Source organism: Schistocerca cancellata, chromosome 6 (assembly GCF_023864275.1).
Source record: "Schistocerca cancellata isolate TAMUIC-IGC-003103 chromosome 6, iqSchCanc2.1, whole genome shotgun sequence".
Taxonomy (NCBI): domain Eukaryota; kingdom Metazoa; phylum Arthropoda; class Insecta; order Orthoptera; family Acrididae; genus Schistocerca; species Schistocerca cancellata.
This window is the reverse complement of record NC_064631.1, coordinates 564127632-564137854: the sequence shown is the minus strand read 5'-3', so window position 1 is coordinate 564137854 and position 10223 is coordinate 564127632.

The following is a 10223-nucleotide window of genomic DNA, read 5'->3' as shown; positions in this document are numbered from 1 at the left end:
TTTGCGGCAAATGAAATCGATTACACGTTTATTCTTGCAAGGTTCCCATTCATTGCCTTGATTCCTGTTTCACGTCTGGCGGGGAGATGCCGAAGCCATATGTTATTCATAGTACAGGTTGTTGGTCACAATCAGTTGTACCCCTTCTAAAATTATCAACAGCCATTTGTGTGATTCATCTGAAGAGGCACGGTGGACGTTCAGTTGCGGCATTGGCGAGCAAATTCTAGCCTTCGCCGCCAATGAATAGCAGTCTGCATAGATGCATGAACCAGGCGCCTACTGCGAAGGTCCCCATAGCCACCTACGTTCGCTGAATGGTCCTTGAGGAGACATTACTGGTAGCCCCGTGGTTCATCTCGGCAGTCAGGTGCTTAGCTGTTTATTCGCCCGTACACATCTCACCTGCCGCCGATCACCCGTGCCATCTATGTATGGCCCATGGTGCACCACGGTTGCCTCAGTGCCAGTTTTGGATAGCGCTATTTTGCCATGCATGGTGTACTTCAACCACAGTGACCTCCCAGGGTAGCCAAGAGCGCTAATGCGCTGCTTCCTGGACCCGGATAGGCGCGCCAGCCCAGGCTCGAATCCGCCTGGCGGATTAACGACGAGGGCCGGTGTGCCGGCCAGCCTGGATGTGGTTTTTAGGCGGTTTTCCACATCCCACTAGGTGATTACCGGGCTGGTCCCCAAGTTCCGCCTCAGTTACACGCGTTGCAGACATTTGAAACACGTCTGCACTATTTCACGATTTACACTCGATGCAGACATTTGGGGTACATTGATTCCGTCCTGGGGGGTACTGGGTGGCGGCAGAAAGGGCATCTGGCCATCCCTAACACTAACATGCGATCGCTGCTGTACTACGGCGTAAGTGAAAGAAAGAAAGAACAAAGCTGTAATTGCCGGCCGGTGTGGCCGTGCGGTTCTAAGCGCTTCCGTTTGGAACCGCGTGACCGCTACGGTCGCAGGTTCGAATCCTGCCTCGGGCATGGATGTGTGTGATGTCCTTAGGTTAGTTAGGTTTAAGTAGTTCTAAGTTCTAGCGGACTGATGACCACAGCAGTTAAGTCCCATAGTGCTCAGAGCCATTTGAACCATTTGAAAGCTGTAATTCAACTACGGTGGCACGTGGACAGTTTATAAACTTAGACGTTTCGGATATGCTTCCATCCCTGGCCTGAAAACTAATGATTCTACCTTTTGGACATCACATAAATCGCTCCGTTTTCGCCTTCCGATAAAGACTGTACTGTTTTCTGGACCCCGCTCTCAACCTCCATCCTGACATGCTTTACATACCTTTCACTGCCAGTGCTGCCACCTACTGTCTGTGAGAAGTTATTGCTCGTTTCACGTCGAATATACACTCCTGGAAATTGAAATAAGAACACCGTGAATTCATTGTCCCAGGAAGGGGAAACTTTATTGACACATTCCTGGGGTCAGATACATCACATGATCACACTGACAGAACCACAGGCACATAGACACAGGCAACAGAGCATGCACAATGTCGGCACTAGTACAGTGTATATCCACCTTTCGCAGCAATGCAGGCTGCTATTCTCCCATGGAGACGATCGTAGAGATGCTGGATGTAGTCCTGTGGAACGGCTTGCCATGCCATTTCCACCTGGCGCCTCAGTTGGACCAGCGTTCGTGCTGGACGTGCAGACCGCGTGAGACGACGCTTCATCCAGTCCCAAACATGCTCAATGGGGGACAGATCCGGAGATCTTGCTGGTCAGGGTAGTTGACTTACACCTTCTAGAGCACGTTGGGTGGCACGGGATACATGCGGACGTGCATTGTCCTGTTGGAACAGCAAGTTACCTTGCAGGTCTAGGAATGGTAGAACTATGGGTTCGATGACGGTTTGGATGTACCGTGCACTATTCAGTGTCCCCTCGACGATCACCAGTGGTGTACGGCCAGTGTAGGAGATCGCTCCCCACACCATGATGCCGGGTGTTGGCCCTGTGTGCCTCGGTCGTATGCAGTCCTGATTGTGGCGCTCACCTGCACGGCGCCAAACACGCATACGACTATCATTGGCACCAAGGCAGAAGCGACTCTCATCGCTGAAGACGACACGTCTCCATTCGTCCCTCCATTCACGCCTGTCGCGACACCACTGGAGGCGGGCTGCACGATGTTGGGGCGTGAGCGGAAGACGGCCTAACGGTGTGCGGGACCGTAGCCCAGCTTCATGGAGACGGTTGCGAATGGTCCTCGCCGATACCCCAGGAGCAACAGTGTCCCTAATTTGCTGGGAAGTGGCGGTGCGGTCCCCTACGGCACTGCGTAGGATCCTACGGTCTTGGCGTGCATCCGTGCGTCGCTGCGGTCCGGTCCCAGGTCGACGGGCACGTGCACCTTCCGCCGACCACTGGCGACAACATCGATGTACTGTGGAGACCTCACGCCCCACGTGTTGAGCAATTCGGCGGTACGTCCACCCGGCCTCCCGCATGACCACTATACGCCCTCGCTCAAAGTCCGTCAACTTCACATACGGTTCACGTCCACGCTGTCGCGGCATGCTACCAGTGTTAAAGACTGCGATGGAGCTCCGTATGCCACGGCAAACTGGCTGACACTGACGGCGGCGGTGCACAAATGCTGCGCAGCTAGCGCCATTCGACGGCCAACACCGCGGTTCCTGGTGTGTCCGCTGTGCCGTGCGTGTGATCATTGCTTGTACAGCCCTCTCGCAGTGTCCGGAGCAAGTATGGTGGGTCTGACACACCGGTGTCAATGTGTTCTTTTTTCCATTTCCAGGAGTGTAGATGGTGGTCACATTAATGTGGCTGTACCGTGTGTACTACGCTGCTTGAGAGAGCTAGCCAACAGCACAGCCCCCTACCCTCGAGTATCAGGATTGTAGATGTTGCCAGATGCCAACGCCATCATTCTGTGCGTAGCTGGCAGCGAAATTTTTAATGCCATTATTATTATGACTATTGTAAAAAAAATCAAAGCACTTATCCTTTGTTCATTTGTAGTGGTCACTGTAAGTTTTATCGAGAGCATTAAGTGTGTGACAAGGTGACGTATACTGACAAGTCAGAACATTATGACCACCTTTGTAACAGCCATTATGGCCACCTTTGGCACGGATAATGTCGGCAATGCGTGATGACATTGAACAAATGAGGCCTTGATAGGTCGCTGGAGGGCGTTGGTAGCACATCTGCACAGCTAGTTACCGTAAATTTCGTGGAGAGGGGGGGGGGGGAGTTGATTAGCTCTGACGCCACGTTCAGTCACATCCTAGATCCATTCGATCGGGTTCTGATTTGGCGAGTTTGGGGACCAGCATATGAATGGGAGCTCGCCACTGTGTTTCTCGAACTACTTCAGGACACTCCTGGTATTGCGACATGGTGCATTATCTTCGTGAAAAATGCTACTGCTGTCAGGATATACAGGGTGTTTCAAAAATGACCGGTATATTTGAAACGGCTATAAAAACTAAACGAGCAGCGATAGAAATACACCGTTTGTTGGAATATGCTTGGGACAACAGTACATTTTCAGGCGGACAAACTTTCGAAATTACAGTAGTTACAATTTTCAACAACAGATGGCGCTGCAAGTGATGTGAAAGATATAGAAGACAACGCAGTCTGTGGGTGCGCCATTCTGTACGTCGTCTTTCTGCTGTAAACGTGTGTTGTTCACAACATGCAAGTGTGCTGTAGACAACATGGTTTATTCCTTGGAACAGAGGATTTTTCTGGTGTTGGAATTCCACCGCCTAGAACACAGTGTTGTTGCAACAAGACGAAGTTTTCAACGGAGGTTTAATGTAACCAAAGGACCGAAAAGCGATACAATAAAGGATCTGTTTGAAAAATTTCAACGGACTGGGAACGTGACGGATGAACGTGCTGGAAAGGTAGGGCGACCGCGTCCGGCAACCACAGAGGGCAACGTGCAGCTAGTGCAGCAGGTGATCCAACAGCGGCCTCGGGTTTCCGTTCGCCGTGTTGCAGCTGCGGTCCAAATGACGCCAACGTCCACGTATCGTCTCATGCGCCAGAGTTTACACCTCTATCCATAAAAAATTCAAACGCAGCAACCCCTCAGCGACACTACCATTGCTGCACGAGAGACGTTCGCTAACGATATAGTGCACAGGATTGATGATGGCGATATGCATGTGGGCAGCATTTGGTTTACTGACGAAGCTTATTTTTACCTGGACGGCTTCGTCAATAAACAGAACTGGCGCATATGGGGAACCGAAAAGCCCCATGTTGCAGTCCCATCGTCCCTGCATCCTCAAAAGGTACTGGTCTGGGCCGCCATTTCTTCCAAAGGAATCATTGGCCCATTTTTCAGATCCGAAACGATTACTGCATCACGCTATCTGGACATTCTTCGTGAATTTGTGGCGGTACAAACTGCCTTAGACGACACTGCGAACACCTCGTGGTTTATGCAAGATGGTGCCCGGCCACATCGCACGGCCGACGTCTTTAATTTCCTGAATGAATATTTCGATGATCGTGTGATTGCTTTGGGCTATCCGAAACATACAGGAGGCGGCGTGGATTGGCCTCCCTATGCGCCAGACATGAACCCCTGTGACTTCTTTCTGTGGGGACACTTGAAAGACCAGGTGTACCGCCAGAATCCAGAAACAATTGAACAGCTGAAGCAGTACATCTCATCTGCATGTGAAGCCTTTCCGCCAAAGACGTTGTCAAAGGTTTCGGGTAATTTCATTCAGAGACTACGCCATATTATTGCTACGTATGGTGGATATGTGGAAAATATCGTACTATAGAGTTTCCCAGACCGCAGCGCCATCTGTTGTTGAAAATTGTAACTACTGTAATTTCGAAAGTTTGTCTGCCTGAAAATGTACTGTTGTCCCAAGCATATTGCAACAAACGGTGTATTTCTATCACTGCTCGTTTAGATTTTATTGCCGTTTCAAATATACTGGTCATTTTTGAAACACCCTGTATGATTGTCATCAAGGGGTGTACGTGATCTTCAACCTGAGTACGTTACCTGTAGGCCATCATAGTGTCTTGCACGAGCTCCACTGGACCCCTGGATGCCCACACGAATGTTCCTCAGAGTAAATGGAGCCGCCTCCAGCTTGTCACCATACCGCTGGACAGGTATCAAGGAGCTGTTCTCCTGGAAGACGACGGATTCCTGCCCTCCCTTCGGCCTGACGAAGAAGTTGTCGGGATTCATCAGACCATGAAACGCTCTGCCACTGCACCAGCGTCCAGTGCCGATGATCACGTGCCCATTTCAGTCGCAGTTGATGTCGTGACGTTAACATTGGCATATGCGTGGATCGTCAGTTGCGGAGGCCTCTCGTTAGGAGTGTTCAGTGCTGTGAATTGAGACACTCTTCTACTGTGCCTAGCTTTAAAGTCTGATTTTTTTCCGCCACGGTTCTCCACCTGTCCTGTTTTATCAGTCTGTTCAGCCTACGACGCCGATACTTGTAATGAGGGGTGGCCACCCAGACTTACGACATCTGGACGTGGTTTCACCTTGATTTCGCCACGTCTTGAAGACTCTCACCAAGCACTGCTCGAACATCTGCCAATTCGAGTAGTTTCCGAAGTGCTCGTGCCGAGCCTCTGGGCCATCACAACCTGCCCACAGTCACACTCAGGCAGACCGAGCGCCTGCCCCATTCTGCACATGGAAAGCACGCTTACTGATACTGCTTGCAGAGTGCGTGTGACTAAGTAGCAGTCAATCCTCGTCTGCTGACGCTGCTATCGCCTGGAAGGGTTTATATCGATAGTAGGTCGGTAGTCATATTGTTCTGGCTGAACAGTTTATAGTCTTAAATACGTTTTTGTTAATGCCCTTTAACGTAAGAAAACGAGTATGTTTTGATTCTCAGTATGATGCTGGAGTATAAATGGAAAATGTTCTGTAAAAACAATAGTGGGAGAGATGACTGCAGGCAACGCCTGGGAAAGGAGAAGTACGTTTGTTCTTTGTAGGTGTAAAAGCAGCAGTGTCATGTAGGTTTAGCTCCGATTTTTGTTTCATTCTTTTTGAATAGAAAGTTGGATGGAATTGTTAGATAAGTAGTGAGATTATCAGATCGTTTATGACTCATCACCAACCATCACTGTACAAGATTTGACGAATAAAAATTAGAGGAAGGAAGGAAGATTGGGTTTAACGACCCGTCGACATCGAAGTCATTAGAGACGAAGCGCAAGTTCGAATTTTATCAATGATTTGGAAGTAAATCGGCCCTGCCCTTTCAAAGGAGCCATCCAGGCATTTACCTGGAGCGATTTAGGGAAACCAGAAAAAACCTAAATCTGGATGGTCGGACACGGATCTGGATCCTCCGTAATGCTAGTCCAGCGTGCTAACCATTCCGCACTTCGGTCGGTTTTGACGAATAAAAATTAATGTTTAGCCAAGGACACCGTTTTCTGTATTTTTTGCTGGTAGAAGTAAAGACACAGTTTCAATATAGATATAATTGTTTCTAATTTTGCAAATATTTAAATGATACAAAGGCCAAGCAGCATAATTCAATGCGAGCAATCAGCCTTCTAGGACCGATGTGCGTGCAATTTGTTTATAAAGTATATGTATATCTGTTCGTCACATATGTTTAGTGTAACATCGACTACTTTAAATCAAGTTAAAATGGTTCAAATGGCTCTGAGCACTATGGGACTCAACATCCGTGGTCATCAGTCCCCTAGAACTTAGAACTACTTAAACCTAACTAACCTAAGGACATCACACACATCCATGCCCGAGGCAGGATTCGAACCTGCGACCATAGTAGTCGCGCGGTTCTGGACTGAGCGCCTGAACCGCTAGACCACCGCGGCCGGCTTAAATCAAGTTGTCATTAATTATCTTCACGTTTCTCTAATTTTAACAAAACTAATACTTAATATGAAATAAAAACAAGAAAGTGTTCCGTATACATATTCCCAATATCAGGTGTACGGTGCACATATCACCGACCCTCTAGTTAGAAGGACGAGTAGATCAATATACTATTTTCGTTTTATAAATTAATCTATTCCTACAATATACTACTTATTTACGTCCATATGTGTTTCACATTTTACATGAAATCGTGATCAGCGAGCATTTTGCATTACTTAGTATTTTTACATGTGATACTTAGATACGAAAAGGTTGACGCCGTAATTGTTAAATGAATAAAATGCTGCTTACAGTTACTCATCTGTCATGCCAAAACCCGCGTTTCCAGTATTTTTCATTGCATATTAATATTCTGGTAATAGGGGACTAACAACTGTCACGTATGTTTGATAGTTTCTACTACTCTTTGCATTAAATATTTATTACAATCGACGTCATATCAAAAACATTGTCATCTGTTTCAACCTGTATGTGACGCCTAACGTAAACAACATAGGCCCTATACCTCTGCTTTGTAGAATTTCTGCATATTCTGTCAGTGCATATTAAAACGCGTGGTTAACGTTCATCTTCCTAGTGCAGATGACGACGCAGTCCGTAGTTTAACTCGACAAAGTTCTCATTGTGCAGGAAATATCAAGCAGTACAGCTATAACTGATAAACTCCATATTTCGCTTCATGAAAAACGCAAATTTCAGAAACAATAGACATTCTGTCATTGAGAGTCCATGGGTCAAAAATTTATTCTCCTTCTTTTTAAAATTCATTTATCTTCATTTTCACGCAGGGCAGCATGCGAGTCAAAACATTTAACAGCTGTTCAACTGTCAGTTCTCTAAATGCAATGCAATCATCTTATAACGAACAAAATGCTGGTAAAACACCAGTGGAAGCCGCTCCAAGTTAGTCGTTGTGCTTACTGTCAAAATTACGAGCGTATAAATTTCGATAGGAATCAGGCAGTAGGTTAAGTCGCACTATATACACCTCGCCGAATGAGCAATTCGAGAAAAATCAAGGAAATTGGGGCTCACGCGGATGCTTACCGAGTGTCGTTCTTCCCGTGAACAATTTGCGAATAGAACAGGAAAAGTTTACCAGAAACCGCCCCCGCTACATACCTTAAGGTGGACTGAGGAGTATAGACGTAAACGCAGATGTTGACAGGATGTGAAAAATATTTCTGAACATACTTCCATATATCTGCGATCACCTCGGTATTATTGATAGTTTCATGGATCACCCGCAACGGTCACTTGTAAGGAAATAAAGGCTCTTGATGCGCATGGAAAACTGTCAGCACCTGACTGAGTTACTATTAGCTAGTCTAATTTACGTGTACGAACAAACGTTGGTTTCTTGATACACCAGGTTCTAGTAATGACTCTAAGGTGTACACGTAAAAAAAGTGTTTCCAGCTGATTAACAAGACATTAACGAAAATCCCAATGGAATCAATGGCTTGTGAATTTTCGTGGCCATTACGTCACTGGGCTTCGAGAATTCTCAACAATGATTGCACCGATACGCAATTAACTACGTTATTAAAAAATACCGCAAAAGTTATTTCGAGAACAGCTCAATATACGACTGCCTTACTCTGGGTGATTATATTGGTGCACAAGTTGTATTCGTGTAGCCAGTGCGTACATTTGCAATTGTCACTTCGTATTTTCTTTCAAACGCCGTCCTCAGCCGCAATTCACTTGATATTCTAGAACGGCATTGTTTACTCGCAAAGGCGCCGGTAGCAGCGGTGCGAAGTGCCTGTGTTATCTAAGGAGCAGAAGAGATAACAGCTGTTTATATTGGCAGTCATTCAAACTTTTTCTCTTGGTTATCGTCTTTCAGCAGCGAAGAGTGAAACTTGCATTTCATACTGTATTCGAACACACTGCTTAATCATCTGCAATTACTCGGCAAAATGAATTCATTATATGTCGGGCCCTATCATCTCCCATCCCGTCATTTTCATCTGAAAAAAGAAAATCTTTCGTATTCTGCGTCCTCGTCTACGGTCCGAAAATAAAGCCGCTGTTATCTGAAAGCTGGCGCTGAAATTTCGAAGGACAGCTAACTTTCTCGATCTGAACGTAAATAAATAAGGAGATCAACTTCTGCTGTGATGTTATAGAAAGTTACGTTTTATTTTCAATAAGGCTTCACAAGCGCTCTAAATGCCACCAAGTCGAGACAGTAAGATGTCGTAATTCTTAGTAATAAAACAGCTTAAGTGTTTCTTCTTCATTTCACACGACAGACGAACGTAGATGCCTTGCAGACATCAGTAATACCGAAGCCGATGTCCTCTTAATTTCAGTGGCCATCGGCATACCTACATAATTTAAAAAATGAAAATCATGCCCCCCGCCCAGTCCACGAACCATGGACCTTGCCGTCCGTTGGCTGACTTGAGAGCTTCAGCGATACAGATAGCCGTACTGTAGGCACAACCACTACGGAGGGGTATCTGTTGGAAGGCCAGACCAAAAGAGACCTGAAGAGAGGCAGCAACCTTTTCAATAGTTTCACGGACAACAGCCTGGGTGAATGACAGATATGTCCTTGTAATAATAGTCAAAACGGCCTTGCTGGGCAGGTACTGCGAATGGCTCAAAGCCTGGGACAACTAGAGCCGTAACTTTTCCCGAGGACATGCAGCTCTATTGTACGGTTAATTCATGTTGGCGTCCTCTTGGATAAAATGGCCCCATTCAGATCTCCGGGCGGGGCCTGCTCAGGAGAAGGTCGTTTTCAGGAGAAACAAAACTGGAGTTCTACGGATCGGAGAGTAAAATGTATGATCCCTTAATCGGGCAGGTAGGTCACAAAATTTAAAAAGGGAAACGGATTGCATGAACTATGGTATATTGATAATTTTCACTTATGGACCGTCTGACAGCAACTGAATAAAACACAATTTTAGTGCCATACGCGTTTCGCCTTTATTTTCTGCAAGGCATCATCAGTGGCAGGTTGCGTAGACAGTTTCTTACATATTACGCTCCTGTTGCATTTTTGGTGTTGTTCTTCTTTCTATGAGCGCCAATTTGCTGTTTTTTCCACATTCCACAGCACTATGCATTGGCGCTCATAGAAAGAAGAACAACACCAAAAATGCAACAGGAGCGTAATATGTAAGAAACTGTCTACGCAACCTGCCACTGATGATGCCTTGCAGAAAATAAAGGAGAAACGCGTATGGCACTAAAATTGTGTTTTATTCAGTTGCTGTCAGACGGTCCATAAGTGAAAATTGTCAATATACCGTAGTATTTCGCGCAACTGAGGAGGACAGGACCAC